This window comes from Ovis canadensis, chromosome 23 (assembly GCF_042477335.2).
Source record: "Ovis canadensis isolate MfBH-ARS-UI-01 breed Bighorn chromosome 23, ARS-UI_OviCan_v2, whole genome shotgun sequence".
Lineage (NCBI taxonomy): Eukaryota > Metazoa > Chordata > Mammalia > Artiodactyla > Bovidae > Ovis > Ovis canadensis.
Window position 1 is genome coordinate 64,278,005 of NC_091267.1, and position 18,223 is coordinate 64,296,227.

General features: G+C 43.8%; 1 pseudogene; it reads right to left on the minus strand.

Moving 5' to 3' along the window:
• Positions 1 to 11,423: 11,423 nt before the first annotated feature.
• The window catches only part of LOC138428347 (AP-3 complex subunit sigma-1-like), a 166,520-nt pseudogene continuing 159,720 nt past the window's right edge, over positions 11,424 to 18,223 (minus strand).

Sequence of the window (18,223 nt, forward strand, 5' to 3'; positions counted from 1 at the left end):
GACTGTGAAGAAAGCTGAGTGCTGAAGAATTGATGCTTTTGAACTGTGGTATTGGGGAAGACTCTTGAGAGTACCTTGGACTGCAAGGAGATCCAACCAGTCCATTCTAAAGGAGACCAGTCCTGGGTGTTCATTGGAAGGAATAGTGCTAAAGCTGAAACTCCAGTACTTTGGCCACCTCGTGCGATGAGTTGACTCATTGGAAAAGAGTCTGATGCTGGGAGGGATTGAGGGCAGGAGGAGAAGGGGACGACAGAGGATGAGATGGCTGGATAGCATCACCGACTCGATGAATGTGAGTTTGAGTGAACTCTGGGAGTTGGTGATGGACAGGGAGGCCTGGCGTGCTGCGATTCATGGGGTTGCAAAGAGTTGGACACAACTGACCGACTGAACTGAACTGAGAGAGATGAGAGTGAACTGTACCAAAGTCTCCTGGCATTCATATTCAAGAATAAACCAGGGACTTCCCTGGTGGTCCAGTGGTTAAGCATCTGCCTGCCAGTGCTGGGAACATAGGTTCTATATCTGGTCCAGGAAGATCCCATGTGCTTGTGGAGCAACTAAGCCCATGCACTTCAACTATGGAGGTCCACGCTCTGGAGCCTGGGCTCTGCAACAAGAGAAATCATCAAAATAAGAAGCCTGAGCACCACAACGGGAGAGGAGCCCCCGGCTGCCACAACTTTGTTGCCAATGCATGGCAGCAAAGACCCTGCAGAGCCTAAATAAATGAATAAGTTTAAAAAGAGAATAAACCAGGCCTGCTCCCTGCCAGGGGTGCTCCCTTTCCCACAGGGGCCGTGTTTCCTTTTTGTGATTCTCCTTACCTTTCCCACAAGTGTCATCCTTATCACTTTACTCTGGTTTCTCCCCGCCTAGTCTCATAGGGTATCTTACCCAAGAGCCTGCTTCCAACCAGGGTTGCTTATTTTGTGGACAGTAAACTTTTACTTCTCTGAATGGACTCTTCAAAGGGAGATGTGGCAACTTGCTGGGGCAAGAAATAGACCATTTGATTTTTGTTGGAAGGACATCAATCATGTTAATCAGACCTCTGCACTGTGGGTCACACATCTCCATCTTTTCAGCCCCAACCACCTCTTTTCAACTGGAAAAATGTCATCCTGCCAGGCAAGCTGGTCTCTGATGTTGAGTCCTTCTATCTTTGATAGACACAGACAAGATAGAAACTTCATGTCTTTATGATTAAGGTCCCTTGAATGTTCACTCTGCCTGTCTGACTGGGTATTTTGTAAGTTCTGAGTCATAGGAAGGTTTGGAAGGGGACTTTCTTGCTGGTCCAGCCCTGCTGCTCTGCCATCTCCCTGCATTTTTCACAGATCTCACACAAGCTGAATTCATCAGCTTATTTTCATTCATTCCGTCTTTACGCTTCCTTCAGAGCAATGACCTACTTAAGTTAAAGGGAAATACAAACCTCCAAGGAGATTTGCTGACAGCTATTTCCTGGGTAGAATTAGGTTGGGCATGTGTCTGAGAGAAGCTTATGAACTCTAAGAATCATCTTGGCTGAGGATGGAAGTGGGAAAGAAGGAATTAAAGGTTTTAAAGAAAAATGCTAGACACAAGTATTTCTGGGGAGGTGATGGGAGACTGGCGATGGCAGGGAGGGTTGGGTAAGAGCTTCTCAAGGACAGGTCTAAGCTGGAGTCTCCACATTCACTTTAGTTCCCTCCCTCAGTTTCTTGCTCAGAAGTTCTATCTACTCCTCAGGTCATAGAACTTCAGTGTCCAGACAGCAGATAGAGCCAAGCCAGTATCAGACATAAAACACACTTTTGGAAGGCAGTAAATCATACAGCAGTTTAGAAGGTGATTTAAAGACCAAAGATCACAACTGGAAACAGCTTTGGATCAAGAGTGGAAACACTGGAATTTTTACCATGAATTTGCCAGGGACCAGCTGTGTACAGTAAACAAGTCATTTTGACTCCTCTAAGCCTCACTTTTCTCATCTGTGAAATCTGTGGTTCAGACTAGATCATGACTAAGATGTCTTTAGTTACTAAATTCCTCGAGACATATAAAATGATTTACCTACTGGCTCACATAGCTAATAACCACTTTCACTTAGTAAAGTTGTTAAAAAGTAGACTGACTTATGTTTCATCCTCTTTCTTTCTTTCGATGGAAGTATTTAAAGGATGGCCAAAAGATCAAAGAGCCACATAAGCCCCAAACTGAACACTGGGCTCTGATTCATGGATGGCTGATAGGCTGTGGATGTACACTGCCCTCTGGTATGAGTCTTCAGCCTTATCATCCCAAGCAGCCGATGCCACGAGGTGATCCTTTCCTCAAATGTTTGATGCATGAGAGAACCAACTAACAGCCCAGAATCTCCTGGCTGCAACCTAAGATGCAGGTTGCACGTCGTTTTCATTCAATTGCAATTGCATGAGTAGAGTAATCTCTGTATAATATTTGATATTAAATTCCACACCAAATCATCTGGTGTATATTAGAGCAGCTGGCAAAACTGGTTATAGAAGATCAAAGTAGTCTTAGGTCAGTTTATAAGCTTAAAATTAAGTGTTACAGAATTTAGCTTTAAGAGAGAATCAGTTCAGTCGCTCAGTCGTATCTGACTCTTTGCGACCCCGTGAATCACAGCACGCCAGGCCTCCCTGTCCGTCACCAACTCCTGGAGTTCACCCAGCCTCATGTCCATCGAGTCAGTGATGCCATCCAGCCATCTCATCCTCTGTCGTCCCCTTCTCCTCTTGCCCCCCTATCCCTCCCAGCATCAGGGTTTTTTCCAATGAGTCAACTCTTCACATCAGGTGGCCAAAGTATTGGGGTTTCAGCTTCAACATCAGTCCTTCCAATGAACACCCAGGACTGATCTCTTTTAGGATGGACTGCTTTTATCTCCTTGCAGTCCAAGGGACTCTCAAGACCCTTGTCTTCTCCAACACCACAGTTCAAAAGCATCAGTTCTTTGGCGCTCAGCTTTCTTCACAGTCCAATTCTCACATCCATACACGACCACTGGAAAAACCATAGCCTTGACTAGATGGACCTTTGTTGGCAAGGTAATGTCTCTGCCTTTGAATATACTATCTAGGTTGGTCATAAATTTCCTTCCAAGGAGTAAGCGTCTTTTAATTTCATGACTGCAATCACCATCTGCAGTGATTTTGGAACCCCCCAAAATAAAGTCTGACACTGTTTCTACTGTTTCCCTGAATCCACCTAATCTAATACTCACACTTTAGAGATAAAGTGAAGATGCAATGACTTGCCCAAGGTTACAAGTGAATAGTATAAAATCAAGACTTGATTCTCAAGTTTGGATTCTTTCTACTATAATCTATTGTTTGCGTAAGAACCTGAGTATATGTTAAATACAATTAATCTTTTGTGAGATGAGTATTTTAAACACACTTTTGTTAATTTTAAATATGCAGTGCGGGCACTACAAAATTTAAAAGACACAGAGGGTTTACAATGAAAATTCAGTCTCCCGTCCATTACCATCTCTAACCACTAAGTCTCTTCCCTCTTTGATCAATCTGGAGTTTATTTTGGTATAAGGTGTGAGGTAGGGATCTAACTTTATTTTCTTTCAGATTATGATCCAGTTATCTTAATGCTGATAAGGTATGTTTCCCTAATCTGTGCTTATGTTTTAGAATTTTCATGTTTATTCTTACTAGTTTTTTTTCTTGCGTATGAACTTGAGAATCAGTTCTGAAGTTTAGTTTAGTTTGAGAATCAGTTTAGTTTGCACACTAAAAAAAAATACTGCTTTTTAAAAAAATGGGACCCTATTAAATTTATAGATTAATTTAAGGGAGATTTGATAGTGTTACACAGTCTGCTGTAGAGCTTCAAGACATGTTTTCCTCTCTGATAAAAAGAAACATGGTAAGAGATACTTTTCTTCCTGCCTTTTGAGGTGGTTCTGTGAGGGTGTGGTGGTCACACCTCTAAACATCACGTATTACCTCACAGTTTATACTCAAATAAGTGCCAGTTATACTGGCCTCGTTGCTAGTTCTTCAACTCAACTGGCATGTTCTCTCTGCTTGGAACACGTCCTTAGTTCAGATATCTGCATGCCTCACTCACCTCCCTCAGGTGTTTATGCAAATGTCAACACCTCATTGGTTCTACCCCTGGACTACTCCATTAAAAATCACTGTTGCCTACATTCCCAGCTCTTCCAATTTTCTATTCCGCTTATCACCTTCTAACATCCTAGGTGATTTTTGTGTATGCTCAGTTGATCAGTCGTGTCTGATTCTTAGCAACCCCATAGACTGTAGCCCACCGGGCTTCTCTGTCCATGGAATTTTCTAGGTAAGAATTCTGGAGTGGGTGCCGTTTCCTTTTCCAGGGGACCTTCCTGACCCAAGGACTGAGCCCAGGTCTCCTGCCTCTCCTGCATTGGCAGGTGGATTCTTTACTGCTGTGCCACCTGGAAAGCCCTTAATTTACTTAATCATTGTGCTTATTATTTATTGTCTGTCTTCATTACTAAACTGTAAGCCTCAAGAGGGCAGAGATTTTTGCTTATTATATTCACTGCCATATTCCAAATGCCTAAAACTGTGCCTGGCATATAGCAAGTGTTCAATAAATATTAATTAAAGTAAAGAAGGTATCTACCTAGTAAGTGATTTTATTAAGACTAGACATTACATTTTTATCAGTATGAAACATTTTTTCAGCTTCTATGGAAATAATAAGACTCTTTTCTCTTTTCATTCCCAGACAAGGTAAATTATATATTGCATTTCCTAATAGTAGACTATCTTTGCATTCCTGAAATCAGTCCTAGTTAGTCATGGAGACCCGGGGATTGAACCCAGGACTCCTGCTTGGCAGGCAGATTTTTTTACCACTGTGCTGTAATGTTTTGAAGAATAACTGAGTTAATAAAAACATGCTAAGTGCCCATTTGAATGCAGAGTTCCAAAGAATAGCAAGAAGAGATAAGAAAACCTTCCTCAGTGATCAATGCAAAGAAATAGAGGAAAACAATAGAATGGGAAAGACTAGAGATCTCTTCAAGAAAATTAGAGATACCAAGGGAACATTTCATGCAAAGATGGGCTCAATAAAGGACAGAAATGGTAGGGACCTAACAGAAGCAGAAGCTATTAAGAAGAGGTGACAAGAATATGAAGAAAAACTATACAAAAAAGATCTTTATGACCCAGATAACCACGATGGTGTGGTCACTCCCCTAGAGCCAGATGTCCTGGAATGTGAAGCCTTAAGTGGGCCTTAGGAAGCATCACTATGAACAAAGCTAGTGCAGGTGATGGAATTCCAGTTGAGCTATTTCAGATCCTACAAGATGATGCTGTGAAAGTGCTCCACTCAATATGCCAGCAAATTTGGAAAACTCAGCAGTGGCCCCAAGACTGGAAAGAGTCAGTTTTAATTCCAATCCTAAAGAAGGGCAATGCCAAATAATGCTCAAACTACCACATGATTGCACTTATTTCACATGCTAGCAAAGTAATGCTCAAAATCCTCCAAGCCAGGCTTCAACAGTTCATGAATCATGAGCTTCCAGATATTCAAGCTGGTTTTAGAAAAGGCAGAGGAACCAGAGATCAAATTGCCAACATCCTCTGGATCATTGAAAAAGCAAGAGAGTTCCAGAAAAACATCTACTTCTGCTTTATTGACTATGCCAAAGCCTTTGACTGTGTGGTCACAACAAACTGGAAAATTCTGAAAGAGATGGGAATACCAGACCACCTGACCTGCCTCCAGAGAAATCTGTATGCAGGTCAGGAAGTAATAGTTAGAACTGGACATGGAACAACAGACTGTTTCCAAATAGGAAAAGGAGTACGTCAAGGCTGTCTATTGTCACCCGGCTTATTTAACTTATATGCAGAGTACATCATATGAAATTCGGGCCTAGATGAAGCACAAGCTGGAATCAAGATTGCTGGGAGAAATATCAGTAACCTCAGATATGCAGATGACACCACCCTTATGGCAGAAAGTGAAGAAGAACTAAAGAGCCTCTTGATGAAAGTGAAAGTGGAGAGTGAAAAAGTTGGCTTTAAGCTCAATATTCAGAAAACTAAGATCATGGTATCCAGTCCCATCACTTCGTGGGAAATAGATGGAGAAACAGTGGAAACAGTGTCAGACTTTATTTTTTGGGGCTCCAAAATCACTGCAGATGGTGACTGCAGCCATGAAATTAAAAGATGCTTACTCCTTGGAAGAAAAGCTATAACTGACCTAGATAGCATATTAAAAAGCAGAGACATTACTTTGCCAACAAAGTTCTGTCTAGTCAAAGCTATGGTTTTTCCAGTAGTCATGTATGGATGTGAGAGTTGGGCTATAAAGAAAGCTGAGTGCCGAAGAATTGATGCTTTTGAATTGCAGTGTTGGAGAAGACTCTTGAGAGTCCCTTGGACTGGAGGAGATCCAACCAGTCCATCCTAAAGGAATTCAGTCCTGAATATTCATTGGAAGCACTGACACTGATACTCCAATACTTTGGCCACCTGTTGCGAAGAACTGACTCATTTGAAAAGACCCTGATGTTGGGAAAGACTGAAGGCAGGAGGAGAAGGGGACAATAGAGGATGAGATGGTTGGATGGCATCACCAACTGGATGGACATGAATTTGAGTAGGCTCTGGGAATTAGTGACGGACAGGGAAGCTTGGTTTGCTGCGGTTCGTGGGGTCACAAAGAGTCGACATGACTGAGTGACTGAAGTGAATTGAAGTGCTTTGAACAGCTCCTGGCATGCAGTAAGCACTCAATATATAAAGAAGACTGAGCTCTGAAGAACTGAAGCTTTTGAATTGTGGTGATGGAGAAGTTTTTTGAGAATCCCTTGGACTGCAAGGAGATCAAACCAGTCAATCCTAAGGGAAATCAATCCTGAATATTCATTGGAAGGACTGATGCTGAAATTGAAGCTCCAATACTTTGACTACCTGATGTGAAGAGATCACTGGGAAAAAACCTTGATACTGGGAAAGATTGAAGGCGGGAGGAAAAGGGGGTGACAGAGGATGAGATGGTTGGATGGCATCACCGGCTCAATGGACATGAGTTTGAGCAGGCTCTGGGAGATAGTGAAGGACAGGGAAGCCTGGCGTGCTGCAGTCCATGGGGTTGCAAAGAGTCAGACATGACTGAGTGAATGAACAGCAACAACAATAGCAGCAACATGCTAGCTATCTTTATTATGACTTTATACCACCTGCTCTGTGCCTGGATTTGTAGAAACAATAAGTATCACACCAATGATAAGTATTATTCCTTAAGTTATTCATGGTCTGTTTGGAGTGTCAGAGAAACAAGTAGACAGTTCTATCTGTGTGCTGGGAATGTGGTTGGAGGTATGCTTGGGGCCATAGGCGGTTCAGGGGAGCCCAGTGTTGGTGCTGAGAACCCTGAGTGATCGGGACCAGGAAAATCCATGTACCCCCATGAAGGAAGAGGGAATGACCCTTGGGGAGGTGGGAAGCTGAGACACTGTGTATTTAAGAACCGTTTGCCTGAAGTGAAGGGTGTGAGGCTGAACTGATGTGAGATGAGGCAGATAAGGCTGGGTCTGGATGTTGGAGGCCTTTGTTGGCCAGAATAAGAGATGATCTGATCTGTATCTTTCTTAAAGTTAAGAACCCCATTTCCCCAAGGTTTAAAGCCTTTTGAGGTATTCTAGAAGGGGAAGCCACATAGCAAAACCAACACATACACGCATGAATGAGTGAGTAAACAAACGCCTTAGAAATCTTACTTTAATGGGAGAACGATGAATTGACCTGAGTTTCCTGAGAGCGGTGGCTCTCAGCTGGGTGAGTCTGCCCTCCCTGGGGACATTACTCAGTGTTAAGAGACATGCTTGGTTGTTGTAATCGGGGTGGGAAGTGCTACTGGCACATAGTGGGTCCGAGCCAGGGATGTTGCTAAAAGTTCAAGGACATACACAGGACAGTCCCCAACAACACAAAACCACCAGGTCCAAAGTGTCAATATTGCTGATACTGAGAAACCTTGCTTAAAACCTGAGGAATAAGGCTGGAGGAGAAGGAGGTCCTCAGCACCTTCATGCATACCTTTAATAACATGGCAAGTATTTTGGAGCTCATTGCACAGGCCATTAGGAAGCTAATGAAGGTTTTTGAGTAGAGAGCAATGGTGAAGGTTGTGTTCTGGAGGATTAATGTCTGTGTGGCGGGAACTCAAGGATTTCAGCACACTTAGGTGTACTGATTATTTTGAGCTGAAGGTACTTGAAAAAACAAGTGCAGGGAGAGGTTTGCTCTGAACTCCTCTTAGCTTCCTCAAGACAGATCCTCCAAGAGACTCTCAATAGTGATAGATCCCCTGCGGGGAGTTTTGTCCTCCAGGGAAGGCTGAGTCATTGCAAGAGAGGAAACAAGAAGTTGAGGTCACACCTAGACAAACTTTATCCCAAACTGCCACACTTCCCATCACGCAGAGCAAACAGAAGGGGGAGAAGTGGAAACAGGGAGAGATTTCCTTTTCTTCGGCTCCAAAATCACTGCGGACGGTGACTGCAGCTGTGAAATTAAGAGACACTTGCTCCTTGGAAGAAAAGCTATGACAAACTTAGACAGCATACTAAAAAGCAGAGACATTATTTTCCAACAAAGGTCTGTCTAGTCAAAGTTATGGTCTTTCTAGTAGTCATGTATAAATGTGAGCACTGGACCATTAACAAGGCTGAGCACCAAAGAATTGGTGCTTTTGAGTGGCAGTGCTGGAGAAGACTCTTGAGAGTCCTTTGGACTGCAAGGAGAGCAAACCAGTCAATGCTAAAGGAAACTAACCTTGAATATTCACGGGAAGGACTGATGCTGAAGCTGAGGCTCCATTACTTTGGCCACCTGATGTGAAGAGCCAACTCATTGGAGAAGACCTTGATGCTGGGAAAGATTGAGGGCAGGAGGAGAAGGGGGTGGCAGAGGATGAGATAGTTGGATGACGTCATTGACTCAATGGACATGAGTTTGAGTCAACTCTGGGAGATAGTGAAGGATAGAGGAGCCTGGCATGCTGCAGTCCATGGGGTCACAGAGAACTGGACATGACTTAGCAACTGAATAAAGACAACAATCATACCTCTCATCTATTCTCCCAAGGGCTCATTTATCTTTCTTAACATCATTTGCTCTCCTTTAAATTGCCTGCATTCTCCCTCCCCTTTTGCTATTAAGATGATATAAAGCTCTTGAATCTCACTGCTTCTTTGACTATTCACTCTCCCCCTCCCTGTGATGTCCTTATGCACATAATATTAAGAATTAATATATTTGTATCTTTTTCTCCTGTTAGTCTGCCTGTTGTCAGTTTATTTAGCAGATCCCCCTAATGAAACTAGCAGGATCGAGGGAAAGTCTTTCCTCCCATATAGGACACCAGAGGGTAGGAGGGATCAGAGGCAGAGAATCGTGTAGGAGGTTATTGTGATTGTTAAGACTCTAATGGTAAATCTAAGTGCTTGGGAGAAAATGGAGAGGAAAATAATGAAAATTGATGGATATTAAAAAAAAAAACTTGGAAAGGAAATTACTGTGGGAGAAGAGAATGTGCTTCTTTTAAAGAAAACATTAATTTTAAGGTTAACAGTGCAATCATGCAGAAATATCTCATATGCAGAGAGTTGTGTCAACTGAAAAAACAACAAAACTGCACACCCTAAAGCTGAGAATTAGGCTTAGAAAGATATTTATTTATTTATCTTTGGCTGCACTGGGTCTTCATTGCTGCGCTCGGGCTTTCTCTAGCTCTAGCGAGCAGAGGTACTCTCCAGTTGGCGTGTCTGGGCTTCTCACGGCTGTGGCTTCTCTTGTTGCAGAGCACAGGCTCTGGGCTATCAGTTGGGGTGTATGCACTTAGTTGCCCCGTGGTATATGGGATCTTGCTGGACCAGGGATCAAACTCATGCCCCTTGCTTTGGCAGGCAGATGATTCTCAACCACTGGACTACCAGGGTACTCCAGGAATTGTGTTTTATTTAGGAGACTGTCTGAAGACTTAAGCCCAGGTGGCCATCTCTCCAGTAGCTTTGAGGGACTGCTCCAAAGAGTAAGGGAGAAATCAGAATATATGGGAATTTTTGCAACAAAAACCAGGTAGTTGGAATATTGAAAGATTACTGTTAATGAAAGAAAAGCCAGATATTTCAAGTCAATGATTTTAGCACTTTCTTACGTATGCGAAGATGCATGCATCTGGGTTCATTGAGATTATTCCTCTGATAGGCATCTAAACTATTTGGACCAGTATTCTGTTTTGTCTGTCCTGAATCTCCTGGGGGCTTCACAGTGGTGGGGGAGGGCTGAGGCTACAGTGGCTGAGGGTCTGATGGCAGCAGCCTCTTTCACTTCTAGATATGGCAAGTGACATTCTCATCTTTAGATATGTGCTTAGGAAAGAAGCTTATAGGAGTCATCAGGCTAGAAGTGACCAGCAAAATGGCAAAGGGCTAATTCTTTGGGTGGAAAGGGGTGGCAAGAGAAAAGCAGTAGCCTGAGAACTGAAGGCAATTCATGGTGTCTCTTCTCTTTCCCTGTTTTGTTTATTTTTTCCTTAAAGCCCCCGTTTCTCACCAGTGTTGTAAATGAAAAGAATGGAGACAGGTGCTATTTCCAGCTAGCCTGACTCTATTGGTATTCAAGATCCTTAAGTGACTGTTCATTACATTGATTAGCCAGGTGTTTCCTGGAAGGTTGACTCCCATCTGAGGACTTATCACTGAAAATTAGCCTGATCTTCAATGTTTCTAGTTACTTTGGTCCTCCTCCTGTCTAGATGGCAGATTTGTATTCACAAACGGAACATGGCCTGGATCATTTCCTTTCCCACTGTGTGCGCCAGCATGCCTGAGGTGCTGGCATTCTGTAGATTGTTGTTGTTTTGTTTTTTTTTTTCGCTTTATAAGTCCAGTTACCTTGGAGTTTATTTAAACTGAGAGAAAAAGGTCATAATGTTTGCATGCAATACATACTTCATTCTTTAAATAACAATTATTGTGACAAGTAACAGACATTATTAAGGAATGCTGCACTTGTGATCCATACAGAACACCAGCATTTTAAGTTGTGTACAATTTAAAGAAATGTCCTGAACACTTTTCGAAATACTGTAGTAGCCAATACATGGAGGCATGCCTCAGGTGGCCACAGGAATGCAGTTTAGAAAATAAAGAAAAAAAAATCACACTGGAACTACTTAATTTCTTCAAAACCACTGAGCAAGAAAAGCAACATTGAACTTCCATACTGATTTTACATTACGTCTATACAGTACCTTGACTTAAATCCAAGAGTAAAAGTTAAGACTCTCCTCCTCTATTTTTGGTAAACAACTGCATGGTAAACTTGGATGATTTTTTTCCCCTGGATTTTACCTGTGAGTGGCCTTTTTAGTTTTTATTTAAAAGAGAGAAGGTTTGGCGCTTTTATACTGATGTCACCAATGTCAATATTTCTTGGGATCTCAGGAAGGTTCATATTCTTTACAGCTGATACAGCATGGGCTGGAGCTCCCGCTAAGCCAGCCTCAGATTTCTCCAGTTTATTTTATGCATCAATTTGTGTAACAATCTCATTCATGTTGGTCTCCAATACCATTCTCCCATCACTATTTCTGCAAGAGTATTGTGAACCTTGTCTACATGGAAAGTTAAATCCAGTTCACAGACGTTTTCAAAACACTTGTCTAATGTTTCCGCAAATACTTGAATTAGATCTAAAATGCCAAGTTCACTTTCTGAAGAATCCACACAGAAGACAAAATATAATGTTGCGTAATGTTTATAAATCAGTTTGTTGTCAGATCCTCCGATTAATAATCCTCCTTCTAGGAAATTGCAAACATTTTCATCTTTTTTAGATATCAAATGGAATGTCTCCCTGATGATTTGCTGTTGTGTATCTTCACTCTGTGATTCCGAGTCAGGGTTGGGTTGGGTTCTCCCCTACCCCTACTCTGGCGCCTCTCTAGAGATGCTCTGTAGATTGTATTTTTTAAAATCTTATTTGACCATGTCCCACGGCTTGGAGGACCTTAGTTCCCTGACCACGGATTGAACCTCCCTCTTAGACAGTGAAAACACGGAGTCGTCTTAACCACTGGACCACCAAGGAATTCTTTTGAATCTTGGTTACTGCTTCCCTGTGGTATCTGCTGTGTCTCACCAGTATTTTCCTCTCCCACAGAGCATATTAACCACAGAATTCTACAGTCTCTGCAAATCAAAAACTTGATCTGGGTGGACAGCAATGCAAGGAAGAAGGAAAGGGTATTAAGGAAAATAAAAAGACAAATGTATTTGGTTAAAAAAAGAGTGAGTAAGTGAACGATGGTCTCTCAGTTGTGTCTGACTCTTTGCAACACCATGGACTGTAGCCTTGCAGGCTCTTCTATCCATGGAATTCTCCAGGCAAGGATATTGGAGTGGGTTGCCATTTCCTTCTTTATAAAAAAGGAGCAAAGCCATTAAAATGACTTTTTTAGTCAAGAATTACACAGAACCTAAAGAAGAAAGGACATCTCACCATCTGTGATGGCATGGATGAACCTGGAGGATGTTATGCCAAGTGAAATAAGCCAAACACAGAAAGACAAATATGTATGCTCTCACTTATAGGTGGAATACGAGGTAGTTAAACTCACAGAAGCAGAGCAGAGCGGTCATCACCAGGGGCTCGGTGCAGGGGGAAATGGGAAGGTGATGGTCAAAGGGTATCAAGTGTCTCTATTTTAACGGCTGTCACTTATTTACTCAAAATTTAGTTTTCTTGTTTAAAAAATTCTTTCTGAGAAACCAGTGAACAACTTTCTGTGTAGATCATTTTACACATATGTAACAAGTACCACTGGAGAAGGCAATGGCACCCCACTCCAGTACTCTTGCCTGGGAAATCCCATGGACGGAGGAGCCTGGTGGGCTGCAGTCCATGGGGTCGCTAAGAGTCGGACATGACTGAGTGACTTCACGTTCACTTTTCACTTTCACGCATTAGAGAAGGAAATGGCAACCCACTCCAGTGTTCTTGCCTGGAAAATCCCAGGGACGGGGGAGCCTGGTGGGATGCCGCCTATGGGGTCGCACAGGGTCGGACACAACTGAAGCGACTTAGCAGCAGCAGCAACAAGTACCGCTAGAGGATACATTCCTAACACAAGAATTGCTGGGTCCAAGGGTGTGTGCATTTGTATTTTTGATAGATAGTGCAAACAATCTTCCGTAGAGATATACTCAGATCAACTTCCCACAATGTACAGGGTGGTTCTCATGTTTAAACTTATTTTTTGTCCTTCTGATAGAGAAATCATAGTTTGTTGAACTTTTCTTTTTACAGTGTGACTGAACATTTTTTCATATGTTCAAGAGACATTTTAAGACATTTATGACATTCTTGGACTTTCCTGGTGGTTCAGTGGCTAAGACTCCGAGTTCCCACTGCAGGGGGCTCAGGTTTGATTCCTGGTGGGGGACCTAGTTCCCACAGGCCACAATAAAGAGTTCGCATGCCACAACTAAAAATCCTTCATGCTACAACAAAGATCAAATATCCTGCTTGCCACAACTAAGGCCCGGTGCAGCCAAATAAAGAAATAATTTACAAAAAACCTTTGTAAAAAAATTCACATTCTTAATGCTCCCCAGTCTTGTGAATCCTTGGCAAGATCCAGTTTGTCCATAGGTCAGCTGAGTCAGTAGCTTCCTCCTGTTGGGCTTTCCTTCCTCTTGATGATGTTTACTGAGCCGATGGGCCACACGTCCCCTCTTCCTGTGGCTCTGAAAGAGCTCTCCCTGCACAGAGGGTATCTTGGCCTCCCCTGGCCTTTCTACCATCCTCTGCTGATGCAGTCCCTTCTCCCTCACTAGCATCACCTGCCTCAGACAGCCGATCTGTGGACACCACAGTCGCAGCCCAGTCCTGGCCTCTGCTGCACTGACCCAACATTTACCTCTGACTTTCTTGTCTGCCTGTTGTCATCCAGGCCCATCTGGAGTCCATTCTTTCCTAGCCTGACTCTGGTCACCTACTCTCAATGCAACTGATGCTCTGAATAGCTCCCCGTAGTGATGACCTCTATTCCTTCTTTGAGAATATGCTATATCTACCCAGCACTGTTGTCTTGGTCAGTCCCTGCTATAACAAAATACCATAGACCAGGTAGCTTATAAATGACCAAAGTTTATTTCTCACAATTCTAGAAGCTGGAAAAATCCAAGATCAGGTCCCAACTGATTTGGGGTCTGCCAAGGGCCCATTTCCTGGTTCATAGATGGCTGTCTTTCCCTTGAGTCCTCACATGGCAGAAAGGGTAAAGGAGCTCTCTGAAGTCTTTTTGTGAGCCCATGAACTATAGTCTGCCAGGCTCCTCTGTCCACGGGATTCTCCAGGCAAGAATACTGGAGTGGGTTGCTGTTCCCGTCTCCAGGGGATCCTCCTAATCCAGGGATCAAACCCTGGTCTCCTGCATTGCGGGCAGATTCTTTACTGTCTGAGCCACCAGGACCCTTTATGAAGGCACTAATACCAATTATGAGGGCTCCATCCTTATTACCTATTCTCCTCCAAAGTCTTCACCTCCTAATACCAGTGCATTGGGGATTATGTTTCAACATGTGAATTTTGGTGGTAGACAGGGTTGGGATGGACACACATATTTAGTCTATAGCAATTGTGCTGAGTGTCAAGTGTTTTGCAGGAATTCTCTAAGTGTGTGTGTGTGTGTGTGTGTGTGTGTGTGTGTGTGTGTGACTCAGTCCTATCTGACTCTTTGCGACCCCAGGACTGTAGCCCTCTAGGCTCCTCTGTCCATGAAATTCTCCAGGCAAGAATACTGGAATGAGTTTACCATTCCCTTTGCCTGAAGATCTTCCTGACCCAGGCATCGAACCCACATTTCCTGCATTACAAGCGGATTCTGTACCCCCTGAGCTACCAGGGAAGCCCCCTTTAAGTCTTTACAAGAACTCTATTTTAAGGAGGAGGAAACTGAAGCTCAGAGAAGGTACATAAACTCCTCAAGGGCAACAGGTGGAGATGGAGGAAGATTGAGGAGGGTGCTGGAGGAGTGAGAACTCTGTCTCTCCTTTGCTCTAAAGTTCATGCTGTCCATTGCCCCAGGGGTGGTGCTAACCAGACCTTGACTTCTGGGGTTTGCTCATGATTGCTTTCTGGGGCTTGCCACCGTGTCTCTCCAGTTCATGCACACCTTTCTCTCTCTCAGTCTATTAAAAAATGTCTTCCTCTGCAAACTGGCCTGATCTATTTTCAGGGGGATGAGTGGGAGGGTAGAAACCACTGCACTGGCCCCTAGCACAGGGACTGTAGCCCAGAATGACTCAGGTCTTGAGGTTTACCCTTCAGACTTCCTCTTCCCAAGGCACCTACGTGCTGGGGTCGAAGGTTGAGGAGGGAGTGGAGAAGGATGGGGAAGGGTGTCGCGTCGTAGAGAACCCATCACTCCATTCTGCACTCACTCCCTCTCGTGCCTGGGCTGGCGTGCCCCTCCTTCCCAGAGGCCTTGCTCCCTCACTGGGGATTATTCTCTCAGGAGCCTCTTTATTCTCCTTGCAATCAATCTGGCATCTGTCAGGCAACCCAGGGCATCAGATCCATGCATAGGTACGTCGCTTATACCATGTGGTCCCAAAAGGCCTCCTCACCTCCAAAGGTTCTATCAAGTCAGGGGCTGCCCCTAGATCATTGTTTAAGGGTCTCTGAACCTTGCAGTGCAGAAGAGGCTCACTCTGTGATGAACATTCTGAAAGGCCAGCTATACATACAGATATCCTGGACCTTAACCATGGCTCCACCAGACCCTCCCTTAACATAATCTGCCCCTTCCTCCAAGCCTTGTTCCATGGTCTTGCCTGGACAATGGACCAAACAGTCTGTTAAAGTTGAATTAACTTTCACTTGTATTCCTGTCTTTGGTCTCTTAGTATCACTGTTTCCTTTCTTTACTTTTTTTTTTCATTTCATTTTATTTTTATTTAACTATTGTTGATTTATAACACTGTGGTGGTTTCAGGTGTACAACTTCAGATTCTTTTCCATTGTAGGTTATTACAAGATATTGAATGTAGTTGCTTCTGCTATATGGTAGGTCCTTGTTGTTTATCTATTTTATATATAGCAGTGTGTTTCTGTTAATCCCATAATCTTTGGTGACCATAAGTTTGTTTTCTATGTCTGTGAGTCTGTTTTTGTTTTGTAAATAAGTTGATTTGTATTTTAAGATTTCTCATGTAAGTGATACCATGTGTTGGTCTCCCTCCGCTGGACGTGGCTGACTTTGTATGGTAACCTCTAGGTCCATCCAACACAGTCTCTTAATTGTCCATCTGCTCTCAGTGCCACTGCCTTGGGCAGCTGCTACTTCACTGGCTCATTCCAAAGAGCTGGATTCAAACCCTTCTTTCCCAGTGCCCTTCTCAGACAGACAAACACACACACACACACACACACACTCACACACACCCTTGAAAGATCCAAGATTTTTGGAGACAAAAAAGTCCTTTCCCATAGAAGCATTATTTTGTAACTTGTGGCACCAACAGTCTGGCTGGAAATGAGGTGCTGTGGAGGAGCTGGGTCTAGCGGATGGACGCAAGGTGGGAGCAGTGACCTTGGGGGCTTGATAGCCAGCTTCTACTCTGCTCACTTGAGTTCTTAAGGGAAATCACTTTGCTCTCAGAGCCTCATGTTTTCTCATCTGTAAATGATGGGACTGGACTTGCTGGTCTCTGGACTTGCGAAAGGAGAGGGAGACTGTTGTCAGTCTTCATGAGAGCAGGTTAGCAGGGGTAACAACTTCCAGCCACAGAGGGAAGAGAACGCATCTTTTCCTTACACAGTCTAGCCCAGGCTCTCAGTCTTGGCGTTATAGATATTTTGGACCAGATAATTCTTTGTTGTAGGGGGCAGTGGTTCCTGTGTATTGTAGAATGTTTTACAGCACCCCCAACCCATATCAGTAGAATCCCCTCTCTAGCTGTGACAATCAAAAAATATTTTCAGACATTGCCAAATATCCCATAGGATCGGGTCAAGATCCCTTCCAGGTGAGAACTACTAGTCTACATTATGCAAGTCTTCCCTGGTTGGCTCAGGTGGTAAAGAATCTGCCTGCCATTGAAGACCCAGGTTCAATCCTTGAATCGGGAAGATCCCCTGGAGAAGGGAATGGCAATCCACTCCAGTATTCTTTCCCGGAAAATTCCATGGGCAGAGGGGCCTGGCGGTCTACAGTCCATGTGATTGCAAAAAGAGTTGGACATGACTGAGAGGCTAACACTTTCACTCTCACCCTATGCAACTTGTATAGATTTTCTTCCTGGAATAAAGTCTTTCTTCCAAGAGAGCCAGAGTGTAGACCACAAAGGGTACTACTGCCTTCCTCTGTAGGTTGTAACCAGAGGGCTGTGGACACTGATCACAGCAAGTTTAGTTGCGGTGGGCTAATTTTCATTTCTCTGTATTTTCTCTGATCTTAAGCATCTTTACATTGGCTACCTGGGAAGCAGTGGTGTCTAATGAGTGTTTGAAGCTCTGAAAGAGATGAATGTTGGCCCACAGGAAATATGTTTCCTCTAAATTCTTTCTTTAATTTTGGAGAGACAAGGAGACTGTAAACTGACTCCAAGAAGTTTATCTTAGTTGACACTCCAAAACATCTAACCATTGCTCTAGGCTGCCTGTGATAAGATAGGAGAGCCTTCACTTTGAGGGGCCTGAGTGCTGGATGGGGCTGGTCAGACAGAGCATTAGCTGCAGAGCAGCAGGATTTTGAAGCTGTGTTCAACAATGGAAGCCAATGTAATCAACCCACAGACCTATGTCACCACAGAGGGCAGACCTATGAACCAGGAGGAAATCAGTTTGCTCCTCCGGGTGAGGGGGTGTGGGAATCATTCAACGCAGCCTAAACAGATCCAGCTTCCAAAGGGTTCCAAGAAATACCACCCTCATGGGATGCAGGTAAACTGCGGGACTGGCCCCCATCCCTGCACACAGCGTGCCTGTCAAGAGATCTGAGGTCAGGCTGCCCTTCCGGGGTCAGCCTTGAGGGAGAAGGGGCTGGGAGGAGACTTCGTGCCAAGGTCAAGTGCAGCCTGAGGGGTGAGTCGGGAGGCTGGTGGGGAAGATACCAGATCTGGCTGTGAAGCCCAGTCCTCTTTCCTTTGGAGTTACTGGTTCTCTAG